Source organism: Pteropus medius, unplaced genomic scaffold, assembly GCF_902729225.1.
Source record: "Pteropus medius unplaced genomic scaffold, Ma_sr-lr_union100, whole genome shotgun sequence".
In the NCBI taxonomy this organism is placed as follows: domain Eukaryota; kingdom Metazoa; phylum Chordata; class Mammalia; order Chiroptera; family Pteropodidae; genus Pteropus; species Pteropus medius.
The window spans coordinates 2,169,310-2,194,670 of record NW_024342471.1 but is presented as its reverse complement, the minus strand read 5'-3'; the positions used below and the strand labels follow the sequence as shown (position 1 = coordinate 2,194,670).

Here is a 25,361-nt window from a genome sequence, read left to right as displayed (position 1 = left end):
CTGGCTGAACAGGGAGAAGGCACTTATAGGAGAGGCCTCCTCTGGCCCATATCTTATCTCAGAGAGAAAACAAAAATGCATTTTTACACTCAAGAATTACAGTTTCTTTCTTTCTTTCTTTCTTTCTTTCTTCTTAACAACAACAACAACAACAACAACAACAACAACAACAACTTTTCTTTCTTCCTTTCACCAGCTTTCTTCCTTTCTTCCTTTCTTCCTTTCTTCTTTCTTCCTTTCTTCCTTTCATTTCCTTTCTTCCTTTTCTTCCTTTCTTCCTTTCTTCAGCTTTCTTCCCAACTTTCTTCCTTTCTTCAGCTCTTCCTTTCTTCCTTTTCTTCCTTTCTTCCTTTCTTCCTTTCTTCCTTCCTTCCTTCCTTCCTTCCTTCCTTCCTTCCTTCCTGTCTGTCTGTCTGTCTTTTCTTTCTTTCTTGTCTTTCTTGTCTTTCTTTCTTGGCGAGGCAATCCTTGGTTGACTTCACAGATTGCAAGGACCTTGTCAGCTTACAATCCCTGATTTTTTTATTTTTTACGCCTACAGCACCTGGTCTTCCTAGGTGGTCTCTCATCCAAGTACTAACCAGGCCCGACCCTGCTTAGCTTCCGAGATCAGATGGGATCAGGCTTGTTCAGGGTGGCATGGCCGTAGACAAGAATTACAGTTTCACTTTATGATTGCAAATACATATTTGGGGTATTATAAAAGGAAATTTTCCTCTGTGTTTGACCTCATAAGCTATATAGGTTGGGGAAGAAACAGGAAATGTAATGAAGGTTGTTACATTTGTCAGATTTTCTTTCTCCCTCATGTAGAATTCTGCTGCTTTCTGATATCTAAGCACTGGCTCAAACATTTCCCTTTGCTCAATACATCTCCAGAGCTTTGCTTCTGTTCAAAAAGGAGGGAAGCCTGAAATCTTGCCCCAAATGTCACCTTTGTGAGTCTGCTTGTGGCTCTCCTGTTAGGAACAGGGTTTGGAACCACTTTGTGAGTCTACTTGTGGCTCTCCTGTTAGGAACAGGGTTTGGAACCACTTTGTGAGTCTGCTTGTGGCTCTCCTGTTAGGAACAGGGTTTGGAACCACTTTGAATATTGACATGCCACCAAGTCGATCACCTATCTGGCCTCTCTCTTCCCAGGTGTCCAACCATGATGGACACCTTTCTTCTGATAGTTCCTCTCTCTTCCACCCTTCCCTGTCTTTTCATCTTTCTCAAAGATTGAAACTCTTCTCTCCCTTCCATATAAAAACTGTTAAGTTCTCACCCTACCTTGGGTCTTACCAATTCAAGGGCTTTGAGTTTCTGTATCTGGCAGAGATCAGGTACCTCCAATTCCCATCAGAGCTTCCAGTGGCCTCTGATGGGAATTGGAGGTACCTGATCTCTGCCAGATACAGAAACTCAAAGCCCTTCGGTGGGAAGGAGAGGTTGTGAGTGTATGGCACCTACAATACAGGTAAAAAACTTCGCCTTTTTCTTGAGAGCCTAAAACTCAGATATAGCTCACATTGCTAGAGGTATTTTCTTGTTGGAAACTCTCAGCAGATGTACATGGTAGATTTATATACCCACCTCCTCAATTACATTACAAAGTCCTCTCTCACTAGCTTGATAAGGAAAAGCTCTATGCAAACACCACTCCTTCCTATCTATAGACATTTTTCCTTGGCTGAGAGGCAGGGTGTCAAATAAGATGGACAAAAAGGTGTTCTCACCACATATAGAATGTCTTTCATTTTATACAGCCACTGTATTGCTCTCATCTCTAAACCAGTAGTTCCCAGCCTGGCTATTACTACTGAAGTCACCTGGAGAGCTTGTAGGAATCCTGGTGCATAGGCTGTTCCCAGGATCTTTTGCATCTGAATGTTTGTGTTGGGACCCAGGTATCGATAGCTTTTTTTCTTTTTTTTAAAATTTGTGTTGTTTTAAGCCACTAAGTTTGTGGCAGTCTGTTATGAGAGCACTAGAAAATGAGTACAATATCCTTTCTGTGCATTTCACAAAACGTGGTTTTCAAGAGATTGAGATTTGGAATTTGACTATTTGGGACTGAATTCTACTTCAATACCCACAAACCCTAGGCAAATTACTTAATGTTTTATGTACTGTAGCTTCACCATCTCTTATAAGAAAACCTATTATTACTCACAATAATTCATAGGATTATAATTAATACTAAGTTAGATGTTACCTGTAAAGGCATTGGAAACATGCCTGGCACATACCAGCATTCAATAATGGTATGCATTGTGGCTATTTCTACAACTAGATTCTAAGCTCCTGAGATATAGAGAAGTAATAGATTAAAAATGGTCACAAACTCTACATGGTTCTTCCCATGAAGAGACAAAGCGTCTTTTTCTCCATCACTGGTATCCAGGCCGGCCTTTGACTTTGGTTGTCCAAAAGAATGTGGTAGACGTCATGCTGTGGGAGTCTCAAGGGGACTTGCATATTTGCTCTTGCTTCTTTTGAATGCTTCTGCTGTCATGTGAAAAAGCCCAACAAAGAAGACCAAGTGGAGAGAGCTCTGGCCATCTGTCAGCACCGAGCTCATCATGCAGACTACGCCAAGTGTCAGCGCTGAGCTGGTCGAAAAGGGAAGGTTCGATGGTGAGACACCCAGTTAGAAGAATATACAAAAGGCCGACCTGAGAATCAGACAGCAGGCATCAACTTTATAGTGCCGAGTGCACTTCTGTTTCTAAAAGTGCAGTTCTATTGGGGGAAGTGCGGTATTGTGCACATTTCTCCTGTGCCCCTTCCTGTGCTCCCCTTCTGCTCTCCAGGGCACTGCATGGCTCCTCACATAGCAGAGTACAATAATGGCATTCAGCCACACATGTGTGATACAATAAGCTGAAGTATGTTTACATATTTTAGGCACAGGTACCCTATTACACTGATGTAACATTCTAAATCTGGGTCCTATTCCTAACCACGGGCCTGGATCACAGCCAGACTTGGGACCAGCCAGACCTTGGATTCAGACCATCAGAATACCCAGCACAAGCCAAGCCACCAGCTTACTGTAGCCACAGAGTCTAGCAAAATTGCCCAGTCGAACTATAAAATCCTGAAATAATTGTTTTAATCTGCTCAGTTTCATTTTTGTTTTGTTTTTGGAGCAAATACATAGCTGATACCAGAAATTATTTTAAGTTTCTTTGCTTTTCCTTCAGTAGCCTCCTAAAAACTTAGCCCAGAGCCTTATACATATTTGCAAACCAATTTCATAATTTGGGTAAAAATTGATTTATCCTTTAACTGTGTAATCGAGATAAGGCAAGTAAGAAAGGTAACATTGACTATAATAACTAGATAGATGTGTGAGTAATATATCTTTGATGCATTATACTGATTTTATGCTAGTCATATAGCTTCTATGGGACTCAATTAGCTCATCTGTAAGTTGGGAGGCTTGTATCAGAGGATCTCTACAGCGTTTTCCAAACCCCACATTCTACCATGAAACTCTCTGTTTACAGACTGGAGAAGATCGTTGTTGCCAAGGGGGCAGGAAATGCTAAGTTTATTCCAAGTTTAAAGCAGTTGTCAGAGAGGAGAGACTGTTGCCTTTGTGCTAGAAGCCAAGACCCAGTTGTCACTGGTTTATGTGATTCTGTTTCATGATATGTTTTGTCATTTATTGGGAGGGAAAAAATTGGTGACCTTTGTCTAGCTTCCTCTGTCCATATCATAAAGTACATCACAATTGGCAGATAGCTGGCAGCCTCAGCAGGGAGAAGAGAACATGGAGACATTTCAAGAATAAACGGGCCTGTTATACCTTGCCTAATGGCACCTTCTTTCACATTTGTGTTGCAATAAACATGTTGCAGCAATACTAGGAGATGCTAAAGCTTATTCTATGTTTGGTCAGTAAGGGAAAGTAAGAAGATAATTTTCTCTCATCTCATCTCATCTCATCTAAATAATGTCTGGAGTCCACAAAAGAACCCTGCAACTCTTGAAAATGTTTACGAAAAAAAAATGTTTTGTTTATGGGATCAAATGAGTTGGTGATGGGACAGCAGCCTGAAGACTAGGACCTAGAAGTACCCTAAGCTCAGTACATTGACTCATTTTACTGTCTCCATGTCCAAGGAAAGATGAAGGTATGTTAAAAAATCATAGGGAAAAAATGTTTAAAAATATCTTAATGTTTAAGTAGATAACTTACTGGAAATAGAAGGTAAAACTAGAGATCCTTTCTAGTCCTAAGATCCTCTGTTTCTCTATAACAATTTGTTCTAATCATACCTGCGGTGGGAGAAAATATCTTTAAGGAAAACATTAGACCTAGGAAGGTTATATATGTAATGTGGTGAGATACTTGTATAAATGATACAATATATTCAAGAATGCATGTGTATGTAGAAAAATATACTGAGAAATGGGAAAGTGGTTTTATCCTCACTAATGTTACAAAGGTAAAATCAATAAGAAATTATCTTTTATGTTTGAAGTGGTGGATTATATCTCAGATCGCTGATTCCTAAATTTTGTAATTTGCTCAGACAGTTCTGTCTAGGTGTCTCCATTGCTTTCTCATCATTATTAAAAAATATTCACTTACTAATGAAACAAGATATTGGCTTTGAGGTAAGCAAGAAGGGTAAGGCATGATTTCTGCCTGTGCATTGTGATCAAAAGGATTTGATGGTGAAGCTGCCAAAACCTGTGCTGAAATGGATCACATGGCTTCCTTCCCTTCACTATCCTTAACTACTCTTGAATTATTGTGTTAATTAAGTGGCTAAAAAAGCAAGCAGTGGAATATAGAACTGAGTAACAAAAGCATGGAGACTCCTGAGGGATCAATTACATCCCCGGCATAATCTCCAATTGACTCTAGAACTAAAAGAAGGGAATCCCGTATGCCCAACCTTTAAACATGACATCAATTCACTTGGGGAACAGGTCTATTTAGATGTCTACATGGTAGATCAGGCCAATGAAAGTGTGGAGTTTGAGACCTTCCCTGGGGAGGTCTCTTCAAACTGGCTCATTACAAAAAGCCGAGCAGGAAAGAGATATTCATCAGCTTGTGTGACTGCCCCACATCCCAATGCTCTCACTGTGTAGGACCACATGTGTCAGCCATTGCAAAGGTCTTCTACTGTGTGGATCAACAGGACAGAGGTGGCTAAAGTCTAAATCGAACTCCCTGATGCCAGAACGATGGTTCATTTCTTCATAGCTGAATCCCACATACCTCCTAGCACAGTAGGCTCTCAGTGTGATCTATTAGTTTTCAGCAGACACCATTTCTCACGATCTTGGTCATATATCACTCCCTAAGTAGGCTCAGGACTGCTTATAAAATCTGGGGTCAACTATACCCCAGGTGGGGAATAGGAGCCCCAGATGATGGTATCGACTTTGTCCCTAAATAACATAATGGCCTTAGCTAAGCCATCTGAACCCTGTGCTCAGCTTTCTCTTCTAAACACTTGCTCATTTCTTCTCTTTTCTGCTTACCTTACAAATAGATTGTGGTAGTCAATGAGACTAAAGAAATTTAAATGTACTCAATGATATTTATCTTTACGTCCTTGGAGTATTGTTTGTAGCAGGTCCTCATGTTTTTAGCAATGAATAAAGTGATCTCAAAACCCCTGTCTTAAGCTCTTTCAGTACTAGGCTTATTATTTTTTTTTATTTTGAATCAGATTTAGGGTGAGAGGAACCAAAAGCCATGTTAAATTTTTATTTCTATAATTACCATATCTACTCAATGATCTAATGATAGATGACACATCCCACCTTCCCACACCTCAACACATGGAACATCCCCATTTCCATGCTTTTGTCGGGGCCCTTCTCACCTGGAGTGCCCTCTCCTCTCTTCCTATCAGAACTGAATTCTACGCATTTTATAAGTACCCTTTTTCAAGCCACCCCCAAAGGTGATTTTGCCTTCCTCAGAATGTCAGTGTTGCTCTATATGATTAAATTATTACTTCAATGTGTGTTTTGTCCATCCAATGAGACTGTAGCCTTCGTGAAAATGAAGAACACATCTTACCTTTCGTTGGAGCTTTCCCAGTGAGAACCACATATTTATATATGTGGAAATTATAACACTCTTAGTTTCCCATGGAACTTACTTAGCATACCTGGATAATCATAAAACATCCAAGATAATTTTGCATAGATAATTTTACAGATAAAAAGGAGTGATGAGCTGTATACTTAATCCCCAAAGTGAGTTCCAAGGTAGGAGAACCAGTTAACTTGTACCAGCAAAAAGTCAAAGAATCAGTGTGGTTGAACAAACATGCTTCTTAATATACTCCAAGGGTATGGATATGCTCCTCCAAACAGTTGTCCAACACCTGACGGACAGGGGGAGACTTAGTGAGAACCCAGACTGGAGCTGTCCTCAATTGTGGTGCTGAAAGGTTAACTACTTTCACTAACCAGAAATTCTAGAAACACTGGAGAGCCTAAACAATAAATAAGAAGAGCCTTCAAGAAGGTCCTTTTTTGTGATGTCCTTCAGGCCCCTCAAACTTTGCCATCCAAAACAAAATTAGTTTTATTCCAGACGCACTGTTCTCTCTCTTGTATTCCCTGAGTACTGGCACCCAGCTTCTTAAATAACTTTTAAAACCATTTTCTCCTCTCCATTCCCATTGCCACTACAATAATTTCCTAACTGGTTTCTCTCAAATACCTTGCCACTCAATGGCTGCCATTAACAACTCTCATCCACAATGCCTATAGATTTAATTAAAGGTCATTCATGGGAGCTGGTGCAGTGAGGTACCCCAGAAGCTCTGACAGTTAAACTATAAATATCAACCCATAATAGGTGAGGATGATCTATATGAAAAGCTCTTTAAACAAAAGTATTTCTAGGACTAGAAACAGCAAGAATAAACAAAGCCTGTCTATGTGAGCCAGACCAAACCCAGGCAGAGTGAAGGTCATATCCATTTTTGAAGAAGGTATATGAAGAAAATACGTTGTTCACAAGGGATGGGGGTACCATGTGCACATGATAGAAGGGCGAGTGTGCAACAAAGAACTGGCAATGTCAGTCTGGCATTGCTCAGGCTACATGTCTGCTACTTGTCACAGATGCATCTCTGTTGGGTTGTTCTGGTTATTCTCAGTTGGCTCCTCCACCCAGCAATGGCCTTGGGAGGCTGGCCTGAGTGGACTGTATTTATGGGTTCCCTTGCTTTCTGGGTACCCATTGGGGTTAGTTAATAGAGAACATAGTCAGGAGATCAGAGGGAGAGATGAGAGTGAGGTTGAATTATTGATTCTTCCAACTCTACCCCATGCTGGCTGTCCCCAGTCAGGGCCATAGCTTCTGCACTGTGGCTTCTCCTGCAACTCTCTCCCTCTAACTTCCAATTGCCACTCCCTTTCCTCCTTCCTTCTGGCCTTCAGTTGGTAATGATATACTGCACTGTCCCCCAAGTTACCCAGTTTGAGTGTGATCTGTTTCTTGCTGGGTCCCTGGTCAGTGCCTGATATCATTAAGCATTCAAATCCCAACTCTCTTGCTCCAATCTCATCCTCACCAAAATTATTCTGTTTGTAAATTGGCTTCACATGCGAATCCATCTATAAAGAGAGAATGTACTGGTCATGTTGACACAAGCATTCTATTCTGTCTGGCATTTATACTTCTCTTTGTTGACTTAAAAATTAGCATTCTGATTTTATACCTTGTTATTAAACTAGCTTTGTTAGTGCAATTCAGCCTGCCTGGGATTAATGAATCTGAGGTGCTGCCAAAACTGAAGGTCTGTGCTGAATTCCCCCAGATGGTATTACCCTTGGAGGCCTCTGCTGGCCATCCACATCCACTCCCACTCCCATCCTCAAGTTATTTAGTACTTATGGTTCTTCAAGCATGTTGTGTTTCATGCCTCTGGGCTTTTATTCAGGCCGTTCTTTCTCTCTCTGAAATCCACCCTTTCATCTCTTGGGTCACTCCTCCACTTCCTCCAAAGCACAGTTTAGGCATTGCTTCCTCTGTGGAGCCTTCTTTATCTTTTCTAGAAACAATCTGTTTAGCAGCTATTTATTGAGTACTTTTTTTCTGAGAGTTCTGAGATATCCTGGGGACATGGAAGTGACTCAGACAGTTCATACTTTGCAGTTTCACAGATGAGATAAAATGATGTAATCCTGTTTAAATGAGAAGGTAAGACATCTGACAGCAGCACACATAGGATGCTATAAAAACTTGAGTGAGTGGGCAATGGTGGGCAGGTGTTAGGGGAGAAGTCTACCTGTGAGAGATGGTATTTGACTTTGTTCATGAATGAATGGAACAGGCAAAGATTATACAGAATACAAGGCCTTCTGGGCTTTCAGCGCAGAGTGTCTGGGGTCTGTCAAGCTTGTAACTGCTTCCTGAGTGACCGCTTAAACATAGATGCCACATCTAGGACATCAATTCTCTCACTCTGATCTCAGCTGACTGGAGCAAGACTGGGTACCAGATCAAAGGGCAACCACTCTACAGGCTGGTCGGAGACATAGGAGAGGGCTGGCATGAAAGCAGCCCTGTTATATGAATGAACCAAAGATGACCTCTACGTATCAGATTGTTTATGTCTTTCACAGCAGGCTAAGACTCCTTTGTTCAAAAGCCCACAGGCACTAAACTCAAAAGTTTACATATCTAATTATTTTAAAAATAGCCCAAACAGGCATATTTTTAGTCATTTAGGGCCTTCCTGCTTTGCATACCTTGTGAAATTACACCCAGCAACTGCTAGCCATAGTGAAGACTCCACGCTGCGCCTGCCCTCTCTGAGCTCTCTGACCCAGAGACTCCCAGAGACTCAGTGTGCTGCTGAGTGACATCACTGAGACTGGTAAGTCCCTTCACCAATCCCTCTCTCCCTTGAGAGTTCCCTTGCCCTCCTCTCCTTCTAAATGGTGGTTCCTGTGCCATAAGCCTCTGGACAGTCTCATGTTATAAAGGACTTCCGCTCTCATGCAAACCATGTCCAAGAGCTGCCCAGTAAAGCTTTATGTATGTTACTGACTCTTGCGGTCATACTATTTTCCTTGATTGGCCCCCAAATTTCTCAAACTCCCTAGAAGCCCACACTGGATGCTGACTGGCTCAACTCATCGGAGTCATTCTTTGGAGAAATTTTAATCTGAGGGGGAGAGATAATGAGCAGCAGACAGCAGGGAGCAAAAGCAGAAAGGCATGCAGAGAAAAAGAGGTGGGAAGCAGGAGCCATGAGGCAGCAGGTGCCGTGAAGCAGAGGAAAAGGGCAGAGCACTTATTCACAGCAGCCAAAGACAAAGCACAGACAAATTGGGCTGCAGTGACTATAATGGTGAAACACTGGGGTAGGAAGCCATGGATACATACAGCCAGTTAGGGATGAAAAAAAAATAGTATGGGATATGGGAATACTCAAACAGCAGTTCAGTTCTTGAACCGTATACATCTTGGTCTCCACAAGGCTAGATAGTGTCCTGGTTCCAGTCCTGCCACAAGGACATGCTGCTCAGAGTAAATTCCATTCTGATAGATGGTAACACCTTTCCCAAGGTAACGCTTTATGTTTTTATTCTTCACATTTGAAAGAGCAAGGTCTCATTTAGGATAGAGGAAGAACATGGGCAAGGTCTGGAGTGGGGAACTGTGTGGTGTTTTGAGGAATCCCAAGCATTTAATGTTTCTAGCTAAGAGAGTGCAAGTTGGAGAATTGTTGGAAATGAGATTAGAGAGGTTACTGGGGTCAGGTCACGGAGTCCTTATGTGTGCTCTGCCCAGAGTCCTTGGCATCTCCCTGCAAGGAGCCAGTGAGCTTTTAAAGGCAGTAGTAATGGGTCAGATTTATGTTTTCGTCATGTCACTCTGGCAACAGTGTAGGAGGAGTTTGAGATGGGCACGTCTGAAGGCAACTAGCAATCTGGACAGGAAATGATAAGAGAATGCATAGTAGGAATGGAGAAGAAGAGATATATTCAATAAATACTAAAGAAATTAAAACAACAATAATTAGTGACCTGTTTGAGTGAAAGAAAGAAAGATAAATCCATGATGGATGATTCCTTTTTTCAGATTTTGGCACTGGATGAATGGGATGCCATCTACTGAGATGGAAGAGCAAATTGGGATGGGGAAGGAAGAAAGAAAAAGAGAAGACATGTTTGAGAAATGCATAGGATGTCCAGGTACAGGAACCCAGTGGGCAGCCGACTTCACATATCTAGGCTTCACATCTTAGCAGCAGCCACCATGACTCAGACTCACCCTTGTACTGTTGAGCTAATCCCCTAATATGGACCACTCCTCCAAGCCTCCTCTCTATCCCAATGCTTTCTTTTGTGTCTTCTGGTACGCCAGTAAAGTTTCTTGTCACCAAGACCTTCTCGAACTGTTCTTTCTTCCTTCTGGACTTAAATAGGATCTCCCTCAAAAATTTTCTTTCTCTTACAGCTCTCTCAAGTGGAGGCTGGTTTTTATTTCTTTATTTTCCCCTCACACGACACAAGTTCTTCAGGTCCAGGAAGTAGAGCTGGGGTTCTTCATGATTCCCACTTTCACATATCAACAATTTCTTCTGGAAAGCCCCTGTTCCTTTGAAGATTACTCTGTTTTCCTCCCCTCTTCCTAATTGTTTTGTTACTAACATCATCACTTTCTCTCATTTGCCAAAGAAGTTGGGTTCTGTTTTGATGGTCCTCTCTCTTCAAAATTTGCTTCATTCTGAATGATCTCCACTCTCACATGGATGAATCATCTACTGCCCTTGATCCTCAGTTTCTAGAGTTAATCACCTCCAAAGACTTCATTTCAACTTAAACATCCATTCCTAAATCGTGACTTCTAAAATGTCGACTTCAAACATCCTCTTCTCTAACCATCACTTACTATCAAAGATTCCACTAAAACTATCTTTTAATCTTATTGAAACCTTTCAATTTTTGGCCTTTACCTTTTATCACTATCTAGGGCTATTAACTAAATAACTATTGTATAGTTATTTAGATCTCATTCTTTGGAACTAGAATGTCAGCTTAATTTGTAGGAGAGTCTAAAAATATGGGTATATATTAACTTAAAAAAATGAATTTGGACACCAGAGTTCACACCAGAGTTCATCTTGGTGGTTGAGAGTATGGGCACTTCAGGGAGATGGAATCACTGAGGGGTGGTTTGCATCATAGCTATGGCAGAAAAGCAGAGGAAATGCTGAAATCCATCCCTCCCATAACTCTCTCACCAGTTACTGTCTGCCTGCCTGCAGTTTTGGCTCAGTCACTTGGCACTTAATTACACACTCTTTAATTTTTTACAGCTGTTTGTCTGGAGTCTGGTTGTGGAAGGCCCCCTAGGCCACTATGCAAAACAATGAATTCCAGATACAACTTCTTCCTGCAAGATCTTGAGCAAATCATTTAGCAGCACCTGAAAATGTAAATAGCAGTCCTGACCTCATTAAGTTTTTTCAAGATTGACAAGATAATAAAGATATTTGGTGAGCTTTAAAATGTTGTAAAAATATAAGGTCTACTGTCTCCCAGTTCTATCTGAGAATAGGAATTGCGTGCTCTTTGTGTGATTCATCAAGCATGGTGCTCAAATAATATTTGTTGACTGAATGAGTGACTGAATTAATAAATGGATGAGTGAATGAATCAATAAATGCCTAAGAGCAAGCTAAGCCTCAAGCCTTTTGATCCCACTCCCACAAGGAGAATTGGCTATCTTATTAAGTGAGCACTGTTAATACTATTCATTCAGTCATTTCTTTGACAAACACATTCACTGCCTTCTACATGTCTGGTAGTGTTCCTTGTTGCTATCTCATTCAAAACTCTGTCTGTATGAGAAAGTTCTTTCGAACTCTATCCTACAGATGAGGAATTTGAAGCACAGAGAAGCTGGTATCTTGCCAAAGGTCATATAAGTAAGGAATTATAACACTTGTAATACAGATAAGACTCCTAGGTACTCTCAGGAGCTAACACTGAGGGTGCCCCCAAAAAAGTACAAAAAGAGGGAACAACAGTTTCTAAATGCACATGAGCTAACCAAGAGAGGACATAGAAAAGTCAGCTTATAGTCCATTAGGCTTGGTATCAGAATAAGAGTTGTCTTAGATCATGTTTTCCAGGAAATAGACTCTAAGAATTTGTGCACTAGAGGATTGACACCTATGAAAGAGTGAAGAGGGTGGGGTGGAGAAGTTAGGTAGTGACATAGCTGTAATAAAGAATCAGCCCATCAGCTGCTCTGGAGCCAGCAGGCCCTTCACTGTGAGTTGGGATGAGGGGATGAGCTTTTATACTTCTGCGTGGACCAGTCATTTGATGCCAGATGTCACTAGGGAGGGAGTATGATCTCAGGCAAGGCAGCTTTCAAGGGAAGGACTGAGTCATAAGCCAGGTGACACTTCAGTAACTGGGGTATTGAGTGCCTTGATTCCGATTCTGTGGTTGGTGCTGGGCAGCAAATCCCAGCACCCACCACAATGTCATTAACACTTCTAAAGAACAAATGTATTAACTAGCCTGGGTTGACAGATTTGAGTAGAGATGGAAGCATGGAAAAAGCAGAGCTCCAGAGATAAGGGTTGGCACTATCCGCAGAAGACATATACCTCCCATCTCCAGGATCCTCTTCCAGGGATGGCTGCAGGGGCCCTCCTAGCTCAGTGCCAAGTAGTCTTCTCATTATTCAAACCAAACTCCTTGCTCTAGTCCTAAGCTCCTCAGGAGGCATTTGTGGTTCCCATGTAACTAGGCTGCAGAGACCAAATGAATGAGGAGGCATTCTTCCCTAAGAGGTTAGCCCCTTCGGCCGTGTAGGCATGAGCCTCACTCCTAAGTCCTATCACTGCTGGGAAGATGAGAAGATCGAATTTTTGAATTGGCAGTCTAGGGGCCACACCAAGGAAATGAACCCTTTGTTTTGTAAGAAGCTGCCTGAGAGGTCAATATGCTTTTCCCAAGTCTTTACCACAGACTTGATCGTTCTTAGCAACTCTGGACCTGGCAGAATGGCAGTATAGCCAACCAGGCAGGTAACAGGAATTAAAGGGTATTCATGGGAAAGAGAGGTCCCATGAAAGACAAAGACACAACCCAGCAATGACCATGGAAATCCACATGAGCTAAAATGTTCCAGAGTGGGCAGGTGTCCCAGTGGTTGAGGTCAGCATGGAATCATTGAGTGTGTCAGTGTGGGACTGAGCATTAAAAAGATGAAGGAGGTTGAGTTTTTAATGGGGCAAGAGCAAACTATTTATTTTTGAAGAATTAAATAAGCTCATTCTGTGTTGTAGGAACAGTTTGGCACAAGGAGCTCAAAACCAGACCAGCTAATTTAAGGATTTCATTATAAGGGACTGGGACATCTCACGAAGTTCACAGCAAGAAGATGGCCTATGAGGACAGAAAGAAGGGGTATGAGATACCCTGAAATGGCATGGGAGGAAGAAGGAGGCTCTGTAAAACTGCCAAAGCCATTTCTTCATAAATGATTTGAGCTTGGTGCTTTTTGCTAATATTTGTGGGAGCATGATGAAGCAACAGCAGAAATAACTCATTGATAGTCAATGACTCTTTACTAAAACTGAATTTTATATACATTTTTAAAAGAATCATGACCATTTTCCATAGACCTCTAGAGAGTAGATTAGGATATTAGGAAATGTAACAGAAAGCAGAAAAAAGTTTAACTGAAAGATGAAAACTTTAGATGCATTAGTGCTATGGCAACCAGCCAGATTACTCCAATTATGCCCCTAATTGAGTCCATAAATAATTTATAACCCACCATTTGTGTCTGGGGCAAAGGATTACTAACAGCAAATGCTTAAGTAGCTGTTAGGACCCTAATGATTTCCCATCTTGAGTTCATCAGAATTCCTGTAGGCTGTGATTCCACGGCCCTTCTTGAAGTAATTTGGTGGGGATTACTCAAGTGTGTAGAGAAACTGTCTTCAGCGTCTTGCTGGAACACATTGTCAGAGAAGCAATGAGCTCACCTTCCTTTGCTGTTAACCTTGCTACTGGCTTTCAATTAAGGTCAAAAGCCAAATCCATGAAAATCAGAAATAAAACTGAAAGCAAATTTCCAGAGGCCCTATGATTAGCATGGAAGCGCTGAGTGTGTCAGTGTGGGACTGAGCATTAAAAAGACGAAGGGATATTATCTCTCATTTCTTGTTCATTTCTTCTCTTGAAGCAGAAGGTAATTTCTTCTCTTGAAGCAGAAGGTAATTTTCTCCTCTCTGATAGTTTGTACTTCTTGTTTTAGGTGTTTATATGCTGCCTGTTGATTTTCACAACTTTTCTGGGTCTTCTTATTTTTCTTTAAATTTTTTAGTTGAAGTATGTGTATAGCATAGTGGGTGTATGTGTATAGCACATGTATAGTATAGTGGATGAAGGGCACACTTCCTAAGTACAGAGCTCAATGACTGCTTTTGCAAATGGGTTCACTCATGTGACCGTCACCCGGATTGAGATATGGCTCCCTTACTGCTTCCCAGGGTGCTTTGCATCTCAGTAGAGACAGCTCAGTAGAGTAGAATGAAGCCCTGGAGCTTGGTCACCAAAGGCTTCATGTGCTGCCTACTGCACGGAGTCGCTGAGGACACTTCCTCAGTGAGATCAACAGCCCAGCAACTGTGGGAAGACCTTTTTTTTAAAATTCAAATGCTTCAGGGGGCATTTGACAGTGAGATGTGTGTGAGCCCTGCCACAAGAGAAAGGTTTTGTTTACTTTTTGCCAAAAACCATGGAGATTTACAAAGTCCCTTCCCCTGAGGCCCCATCCAGGGGAGCCACAGCTACTCTGCCCAAGAGCTCATTCAAATGTTCTATTATTCCCTGAAGGCACTGGCAAGGACACACAGGATAAGTAGCAGCCTGGACGTTTGCTTTGGCCAAGGGACGCTTGGAGCCCATCTGCAACTGGTCACCTCTTGAGAAGAAGGAGGTCTAGGCTCCCTAGGGGTGCTACTTTGTCAAGATTTGTAAGATTTCAGTTCTATGAATGAATATTCCTACAGGATTGTGCCTGTGTGAATGGTGGGGAAACACCAGTTTTCTTTTTCATACATGGCTTTTGACCTCCTGGGGAGGATTAGCTAATAGCTTATACTTCCTATACATTTATTAAGTGCCGCACACTGTGATAAACACTTCACATTGATAATCTCATTACTCTGTAACTGTATTGACCAATATCTCGATTTTAGAAATAATGAAACAGAGGGAAGACACAGTTAGTAAAAGATGACTTCAGACTCCAGAACCTGCAATCCTGCTCCAAAGCCTTGGTGCTTCCCCAGATGGCCCCACTGCTTCCCAGACACATATCCTGGGAAGCCCTATTCATTCTCAGCACCCCCACACTTGCAGGGGAAGTGGCTCTGGGCTAGGAGAGGAAATGCAATTCACCTGACTTATGACTTATTAAATTCCTGAACCATGGCTGCAAATCAGCACTTCATGAATCAAATCCTGATTTCCTAGAGGCACAAAATTATAAACTAGAGTCCTGTTTCTGGAAATCCATTGATTTTACAAAACATAAAAATTGATGATGAAAATAAAGCCAAATACACAAAACACACATACATGCACATATATGCAGAAAAAGCAAATAATAGAAAACAAATGTTAGAAATATTAAAAATGGGATGGCCTTTTCTGCAAAGGCTGGATTAATCAGGGTAACTTAAAACGTGAGTTAAATGAAATTTAGATTGGAGATGCCTTCTACCTTTTTGAGTAAAATTTCCCTGGAGCAAAAATAGGCATTCTTCACTGTTCTAAGACTTTTGAACTAAGCTCAAAATCAGGGGCATCTTTCTTAAAACTTTCCATGGCATGAAGGCATCCGAATCTTTGGACAGTATTGCTGCTGCTTTGGTCATCTCTTCTGCTTTGTTAGAAGTTGTCAGATGATTGCAATGTGAGATTTGGTTATTACAGAGAGGGTCTTATGATGAGAAAGAATATAATGATGGGAATGGCAATTCCTGTGGTGCAGAGTTAGGGATCAGCCTGACACTCACAAAGCCTCCAGGGCAGCCCCTCTACCCTGCTCCCCAGAAAATCTCTACATGTCTGCCCAGAGGGGCCAGGATCCCAGGCAGTAGGGTTAGAGTGCAAAAAAAATATTTACACGGCTAGTGGCAAAATCATGAGAGAAAGTAGTAGGAGTGGAAAGTTTCCAGCCAATGGCTATTTGATCTTTATAGTATGTCCAAAGCAGTCAGAGATGAAAAACAAGTACCTCAAAAGACTGGCGGCAGCCCTTCCCTATTTTAATGTGCGTGGGAATCACTGTGGATTTTGTTAGAGGGCATATTCTGATTTGGCAGGTCTGGGGGGAGCCCGAGACTCTGCATTTCTAACAAGCTCTCAGTGATGCTGATGCTGCTGGTCTGAGGCCCACAACTTGAGCAGCAAGAGTTCACAGATCGATGGTCATGAAGCAATTGTCTGTTTTGCCTTTACTTTGCACAAAGTGTGTCTCTGCCCTAGACAGTATTTTCTCTGGGTCCCTATCCAGAAACATTTACCCTTGGGTCATCAGTACTTTTACTTTTGGTAGTTTTATATTTGGTCATATTAAGTAGTTAATTCAATATTTAAGCTATCTATGAGAAAAAATAGAATAAGGCTTTTTGAAGGGGCACTACTGAAATTCTCAGGCTTCTCTTGCCATACGCCCTTCTCCAGACTTGCTCCAACATTATCCCCAGAAATCTCACTGTAATCATTTTCATTTTCTGTTCTTTGACTAAAGGCTTCTCATGACTGATAAACCCTTGTTTCAATTTGGCTTTTCTATTGTTAATAAAAAAACAATCCTTGTGGGTGATTTTGTGTCATTTTGAATGAATAGGAAATTTGAAATAAATGAATGAGGTATATACAGTGTAGTTCAGATGAAATTCTGGGGTTGGAAAATAATGCTTATAAAAAATAAATGAGTAAATATGATTTGGTTTGGATAAAGCATTAGAAGATTAATCACAAGCTAGCAGCTGGCTGAAACGGGACCCCAGAGTTAACAAGCCAAACCTAAAATGTCCAGTGCTTTGGGAGACACCCCTGTGATTTCTTATCACAGGCACCAGAGAGGGCAGCCAAGTGGGCACCAACCTGCTGCTTCTGTGTCCCTAGATCACAGGCCCACCTGGGACATTCATGAGGTTTAGCAAAAGAATATCAAGAGAGGCCCTCAAACCATTTGCCTAAATATTTAAAGTTATAAATCAGGCTAAAAAGTGTAAATAAAGTGTTCTATCTTCTACCATGAAACATATATCTCTATAGTCACCTGGAAGGCCAGGTTCATTGTCAGAATTCTTGTATTCTTTGGATTTCTGAGATGGAACATGGTGGTGCCCAGATAACTGACCCTTTGCTTGTACCTTACGCCTACTCTCCTTCTCTTCCATTCTCAGCTACATTCCATACCAAGGCATTCCATACTTGTATTCCATACTTGCTCCCATGTGTCTGGATACCCCAGTCTTTGGTCCAAGCTTTTTCCGCACCCCTCCTAGCAGCTGCCCGTGGCTACTCCTTGAGCCCAAGGAGTGCACACTTCCTGGTCTGCCCCAGGAAGGAGGCCTCTAGGACTCACTCAGCCCTCTGGGGGCTCAGGTTGTGCTAGAACATGAAGAAGGAAGAAATTGTCTAGTCTTCAAGGTCACTATGAAGGGAGACATCTCCAAGGATTCTGGGCTGTGACATCGTTTCTCCTGGGACATCCCACAGGCCCTGCTCCGTGTGTTGGGTTCTGCTCTTTGAACGAGGTCCCATCTATTGGGCAAAATCCATACATAGATTTTCTAGTTTGCTTTGTTAAAATTGGCAATAAACTCTTTAGAAAAACCACTGCTGCATTTCTAAGGCATGGATAACAGTGAAGAACTTGCGGGCAGGAGCTTTCCCTGTAATTTGATTCATTTTCTGTCGGAGAGAAGCACAGCCAGAATGAAGGCTTCTTAAGTGGCTGATGGTTTAATTGCCACATGCATCTTGTGGAGAGCACTTTCTTGGCATCCCTATGCTTGACTCCCTGGCACTGGGAAGCAGCTGACACCTGGAGGGGGCCTGAAAGGGGTGGTGGCTGCCACCCAACACTGAAGGAGTTGGAAACATTCCTCCATTGCTCTCATTTAAATCACTTCTTTGTTTTTAAGGACCATGTGATCTGGTGACAATTTAGCCACCAGAGACTGCACCTCAAATGTTCTTGTATTGTATCCCCAGTACTGAGTGCAGTGTCGAGCACAGGCCACGGGCTTTGCAATGTCGGTTTGATAAAAACACATGGGCTCTCAGCTGGCTCTGTGTGAATGGCTTCAACATAACTAGTCTCCACGCCCTACACCTTCCCTTCACTTTCCCTTCTCGGTAGATTGCATTATTGGTCAGTAAATATTTCTCTTCCTCTCTCATATCTGAGGTTTAATGTATTTCCTCGCCCCACCGATGTTGGGCTTGGCCTTGTGACTTACTTTGGGTAATGGCTCGTGAACTGACGTGATGCAAGCAGAGACTTTAGAAGTGTTTATATGGTCTCACTTATTTCACTTTAAAGCCAGTGATAAAAAAGACAATATCATGGTCTGTAAGTTTTCTTTCTTCGTGGCTAAATAATTTTAAAGAGATAGTGGAAAGAGTGTCTGTTTATCTGCCATATGTGCCGAAGTGGAAAATGTAAGAGCAATGCTTTGGAGGTTGCCAGGTAAGCCACTTGGTCCTGATGCTGTCAAGGAGAAAGGACAGTATGTGGTAAGGTTTATGATTCCCAGAGGGGTGGGGAGGGGGTTGGGGGGAGGCAACATGATTGACTTCATGAGCACCTAGAGGAGGGGAAACAAATCCATTTATCTGGACAAAGTGCTCTATTTCGATTTACCCAAGTATGAAATAAGAAGTTCATTTCTCCTAATCTGGCCTATTTTTCATGACCCATTTGAATTCTCACTAAATTCTTCCAGCCGCATTTATCTTTCCCATCTTTAAATTCCTCTAACTCTTTGGTTCATTGGTCATAGGTTTCTCAAGCTAGAAGAATTTGAGAAAATACCACCCTTGCTAGAGCAAGGGCTCCTGAAGGAACAAATTTGACATTATTCCTCTCTGTTTCTCCAGCACCTACCCAGTTCAGTTTTAAAGAACATAGTCCAAGCAGTCAAAAACAACGTACAAATATTCAAGTTGTTTTGGCATTTCTCAAATACTGTAAAAAGAGATGCTAGTTTTGGGTTGTACTTCTTTCAACTTTATTTCTCCTTCTGCCATCAGCTGCCCTCAGTACCTCTTGAGTGCTGACTCCCCCTCTTTTTCACAGCTCTCCTCCAAACAGTCCCTTCTCCTTTTACCCCCATTCGTGCTCCTTTTTCCTCCTCTTCTTGCCCATCCCTCCCCAAGACCAGTCGGGCAAACCCTCAGAGGATGAGAGACCTACTTAGTGGACCAAGCCAGAATTCTATCGAGCAGACAAGAGCAAGGAGAAGCGGGGACACCCTCGCTTCATCATCGTAATCTGCCAATATTAGAGCACACTGAAATGTGAGAACAACTGAAACACAGTTGGAAGCTCAATAACTATTTGTCACATTAATGAATGATCTAATGAAAACTCTGGTTCTAACCCCTCATTTTCAGCTGAGGCCCAGAGAACTGAAGGAACTTGTCTAAAATCTCCCCAAGTTAATGGCTGAGTCAGAACAAGAACCCAGTCTCCTGATACAGGCTTTTTCTACCATGGCCACTTTGAGCAGTTCTTAACTATTTCTTATAGATGCAGGGTGAATGGACAATCTATCATCTAAACCTGCGTGCTTTTAGAGGGCAAAGAAGTGTTAATTATGTAAGAACAATAGGTAAAAACTAGGATAGTCCTGGGATGTAGGGTCACCCCATTTGTAGGTCTTGTCTCATTGAACAGCAATGACTTCAAAGACAGGGCTCCCATCGTGCACTTTTTCGTGTTCCCCACAGCATGCAGGGCTGGTCATCGAGCTCCACATTGCATTGCACTGGGCCGAGTCCTGCACACAGGCCAGCTAAGGTTCCATTGTGGCTCTTGAGGGGATGTTATAGAGCTCAAATGTGCCACATGATTGTAATCAGAACATGTGTATTCACTGAGTTTTATGCATATTGATACTGCAAACATGGAGTTGCAGGAGTAACTGGATTTTAAGACTCTTTAACCCTTTAACCAAGGATCTGAGAAAGAGGAGGAGAAGCAGAGAAGAGAGTGAAGGTGGGAGAAGGAGCTGGAGAAGGAGGAATAGAGATGGGAATAGAGAACATGTAACAGGGAAAATAAAGATAGGAGAGAGCCGAAGGAGAGGAAACAAAAGAGGAAGAATGGGTAGTGAGAGAGAGTAGGAAGTTTTAGGAAGAGAGAGAAAGGGAAGGATGAAGAGCAGGAGGGCCTTGTGGGAATGCAGCAGGACAGAGTAAGCTGAGATAGTTTGCTTACAATGCTAGTGAGGGCTTGGGCCAGTTTATCAATAGTCTCTACACTGAAAACTACCTTCAGGTAAATCTGAAAAATAAAAATCTGAAAAATAAAAATCTGAATTTACAAACCAGTTGGCTTTATCACCAAGTTCTACAAAAGAGTGAGAGTAGTTAGCATCCCTTGTTTTTGTCTGCCCACTGCCCACCTCTCTTCTCTGGTAATAGCACCTTGATTTTCCATGGGGAAAGCCAGTTCCTCAGACTCAGCTCTGTGGTTCAGAGGAGCGTAGCACATCTCCCAGCTCCCAGGTAGCTGCATGGCCCACGTCTGGCCATTGAAGCATTCTGGTTCTGTTCTTTGTGAAAGAGTCAGGGCAAGACAGTATCTCATTCTGTCCTTCTTTCTTCTCTTCCCCTCTCTTTTTTTCCCTCTCTCTTTTCCTTCCTTCCTTCCTTCCTTCCTTCCTTCCTTCCTTCTTCCTTCCTTCCTTCCTTCCTTCCTTCCTTCCTTCCTTCTCAGTGTCCTACTATGTGTCTTTGTCAAATCTCTATCCCTTGGTTCACTATTAACACCCTTAAAACATGAATCTCATAAAGCATGATCAAGAGACACAGAAGCATCTCCATCAGTGAGCAGGGAAAGAGATCGACCCTAGTGATTGCAAAGGCTTTACACAGATTTTAGAGATAATTCCATCTTTCCTAAACTGCAAAACAACCCCTGAAGCCTTCCTAAGAGGAGGGATTGGGGCCCTACTTGTCTACTGCTCTTCATTTTGTCGCTAGAATGCCACAATCTCTACCAGCTTGCAGTCTTTTTGTGGCCCTATCTGGCCTCTCCTCACCTCTGGTCATTCCTGGGCTAAGCAGGCTCAGATTCCTTATCTTTCTCCATTTCAACCCTTCCTTTGGACAGGATGATTTGGGACAATCCATAGGAATCTGAGATGGAATGTCAGACTGCTTGCAGCTTTTATTGAAACAACATGTTTGGGGAAAACTAGTCATATTAGTTTCCATCTGCTGCACCTGCAAGGGTCTAAGGTCAAACGCTTATGCTATGTGTGGGATAGTGGTCCCTGAAGAGGGGAGAAGATGAGGAAACAGGATGTCATGCTCCAGTGCGTGGTGATGGGGCCCTGGAACTGACCCAAGAGGCCTTTGCAAGTTTGGGAACTATGGTACTTCTAAATTTTATGAATGAAATAGTGCAAAGAATGAGAAACTCAGAACTACCAAAGTCTTAAGAGACCCAGTGATTTGGTTCTCTCCCTTTGACCTTTGTGGTTAAGGGAGTTTCCAGATCACATAGAGCTCATTAATGGAGGAACTGAGGCTTCCAGTCTGAGCCATGGTTTCTCTCTAAGGCCTCCCAGCTTCTCATTTCTACCACCAACAGGCGCCACATGCCAGCTGACTTCCTTTCATTCTCCCTTACTACCCTAACCACTTTGCTAGTTCACTGAAGAGAGTTGGTCAGCCCAAGAAACATTCCATCAGCTACTTCTCCCAACACATACAAGATTCGTGGGGCATCTGGATTGTGTCAAATCTGGATTGGCTTAGCTGGAACTAGGTTTCCCAGATTTCCTTTCCTTGCGTAGGTCCAGGCGAGCCTGCACCACAGGAGATATTCTGAGTGAGATTGGGCAGATGGATATGAAGCAGTGGTCATATTCCCTGTGCCTTTGGATGTTTGGCACAGGGCATGGGGTGCTGTTGCTGCTCATGCATGGTGTCACTCACCTGATGGTGACAGGTACAACAGCCTGGACACAATTCTGGCAGCTGCTGTCAATCCTCTTTCAGCTTCTCTGACTCCTGGGGTAGCTATATGTGCACTGCTATGACAATGGGCACCAGCTTCTCAGGCAGGCCACGCATCACTGAAGGTGGAGGCTTGTGGCAGCGGGAGAGCAATGCAGGCTCCAGTTCATCCTGGAAGGGTCCGTTTTGTCCTTGCTTTCCTCACTTCGCATCCATCTGTCCTTCCTGTCTGCCTGCTGTGGCAGGCACAGAAGCAATGGCCTCTCAAAGACTGTTTCATCAGCTCCTACAATTGTATACGGTCCCTAATATAATCTCTTATTAGATGTCTCTTCTAATGGTTCTGCTTCTCTGATCAAATCCTGACTAATACAGGATGAGACACAGTAGATTCCAAAAATAGTTTATTTTCTGTATCACTTGCCATGAGCAAGTGCTTATTTGCAAAGCTGCTCTACTGTAAAAAATCTATAGGCAGTGGAATCAATTATTTCACTTGCAACAGAACAGAACTTTCTAACTAGGAGGCAAGCACCGTAAATGTAACTAGCTTTTCCCATTCATATCACAGATAACTGTGTTCTGTGCCTGAGCATGTCCTGCAATCCTATTTTGAAACTGTACTCTATCCCTGAACCAGCTCTTTGATCTGGAAACTTCCTGACAGGAGAGCTGGATTAGTCCTGCTGTCATTCACAGCTCCCCTCTCTTATGGCGGAAATTACGCTGTTCATTCAGCTAGTCTCTGATGCCCCTGGTGACCCATCTAAAGCTATTTTGATGGGTTCTTTCAATGACTTAACAAGGCTCAGAGTGACTGCCACAATTTCTCCCTGAAGATGTGTGTAGTCTGAGAACCATGGGTGCTACTGGCCTTACCAACTAAAGTGTATGCTGGACTTCCAAATCATTCCTCCACTGCAATGTAGATGCCTTTGTCTTCTAGAATGGGTCTGGAAGTAGCAGTCTGGACATTTTCGTCATTTAATTCTAAAGGCAGGCAGGATGGAATTGTGGTTAAGCCTATTGACTCAGCACTTCCTAGCTAGGAACATTTAAACGCTGTATGAACTAGGAATATTTAAACGCTTGATAGTTTCTTCATCTGTGAAATGAGGATTTGGGGAGGAGCAAGTGGAGAAAAACACATGTAAAATGCTTAGCAGAGTGCCTGGCACTCAAGAAGACCTCACTGATTGGGAGCTTGTATAGTCATCATTTTTCACTGAAATGACTCTGAGGTCAAGTGAACTGGAGAGCTGGACAGTCACACTGAAATCACTTACACTTCTCCCTTCTCCTTTGCATCATATTAGAGCAACCACCCATCAGAAACTCTTCCAGGATATTCCTCTCTTCTAACCTTCCTTTCATCTCACCGCCTCCCTTGTGGATTCAGATCAGGATTGAAACTATAACTCCTCCCACTGCCCCACAATAGTCTCACAGCTTCTTAGCTGACCCCTCACTGCCCCATAAACCATCAGAAATCCAGCTCCCCACCCCATCCCACCCTCCCCTTCCCCTCACCAAAGGAAGGCATTCCAAAGGAAACACAGAGTTCAGGTTCCCTGTGCTCAGATAAATTCCAGGCTCCTGGGCATTCACCTTCCTGTGTGTCTTGTTTCATGCTGCTCCATTCACAGACACTGTGCTCTGGCCAGGCTGGCTTTGTCTCCACCTCTCCAGCTGCAACGACTCTCTGCCCACCTCTATCCCTAGTTCAGAGGAAGGAAGACACACTTTACTGAGAAACTACTGGGGCAGGCACCAGCTGGGTATACAGGTATGTTATTTTCATCAATCTTTCTAATAACCCCATGGGACGGTGTCATTATCATCCCTGTCAAAGAGAAATTACACGCTTGTTAAAAATGGCAAGACAGATTTCATTAGAGTTACAGCAGTAGGGGAGGAAGACTGTAATACAGAACCTAACCTGGAATACAGCAAGGGCAGCTAGGAATTTACAGCTGATGGGTAGGGAAAGAGAATCTGTGGATGGGAAATTATTAAGAGGAACTTGATTACATACTAAGGGTGAGGAGATTCTTTCTGAACTCACTCAGTTGGATTCTTGCTAAAACTTGGTTCTTCAGTAAAATTGGACTCAGCAGGTCAAGCACCAGGCTTAGCTGATAAGCAGGCTCAGAAGAGTCTGACAAGAATTGGTTAAAGAGGGAGTCCTTTTTGTCTCCATTTCACAGAAGCTCAGAGAAGAGAGGTAGGTTGTCCCCCGCCCCCCCGCCAAAGGCACTAACAGGAAACAAGCAGCAGAGCTATGATTGTATTAGTTTCCTATTGATGCTATAACAAATTGCCACAAACTTATATCTTAAAATAACATAAATTTATTATCTTACAGTTTGAGAAGTTAGAAGTCCTAAACTCTAGATGCCAGTGGGGCTGTGTTCTTTTTGGAAGCTCCAGGAAAAAAAAAATCTGTTTTCTTGCCTTTTCCACCTTCTAGAAGTCATCTGTGTTTCTTGACTTGTAGCTCCGTTTCAAAGCATTGGTACCACAATCTCTGACTCCATCATCACATCTCCTTCTCTGACTCTCCTGCTTCCCCCTTTTCCTTATAGGGATGCTAGAGATATACTGGGCCCACCTGGATAATTCAGGATAATTTCCCATTTCCAGATCCTTGACTTAATCACATTTGCAAAGTCCTTTCAGCCATGTAAGGTAACACAGTCACGGGTTCCAGAGATATGGGCATAAACATCTTTGGGACACATTAGTCAGGGTTCTCCAAAGAAAAAGAATCAATAGGATTTGTTATTTATTTATTTACTTTTTATTATAGGAATTGGTTCACACAATTATGGAAGCTGAGAAGTCCCATGATCTGCTGTCTGCAAGCTGGAGAACCAGCAAAGCCAGTAGTGTAATTCGGTCTAAGTCTGAAGGTCTGAAAATCAGGGGAGTCAATGATATAAGTCCAAGTCCAAAGGCCTAAGAATCAAGAGTCCAGTGGTGTAAGTTTTGGTCCAAGTCTGAAGGCCAGAGAACCAGGAGTGCTGCAGGCTATACCATGTAGGAAGGAACTAGAAAAAAAGATAAAAAGAATTAAATCTTTAGAAGTTTCCAGGAAATGGGACTTGGGAACAAGAGACTGTGGTCTT

The 25,361-nt window shown here is 42.5% G+C and overlaps 1 non-coding gene across 1 annotated transcript; it reads right to left on the bottom strand.

Moving 5' to 3' along the window:
* Positions 1-532: 532 nt before the first annotated feature.
* Positions 533-651, bottom strand: LOC120604057 (5S ribosomal RNA). The gene has a single exon (XR_005653252.1). It is a non-coding gene; the product is annotated as a 5S ribosomal RNA (ribosomal RNA).
* Positions 652-25,361: the final 24,710 nt, after the last annotated feature.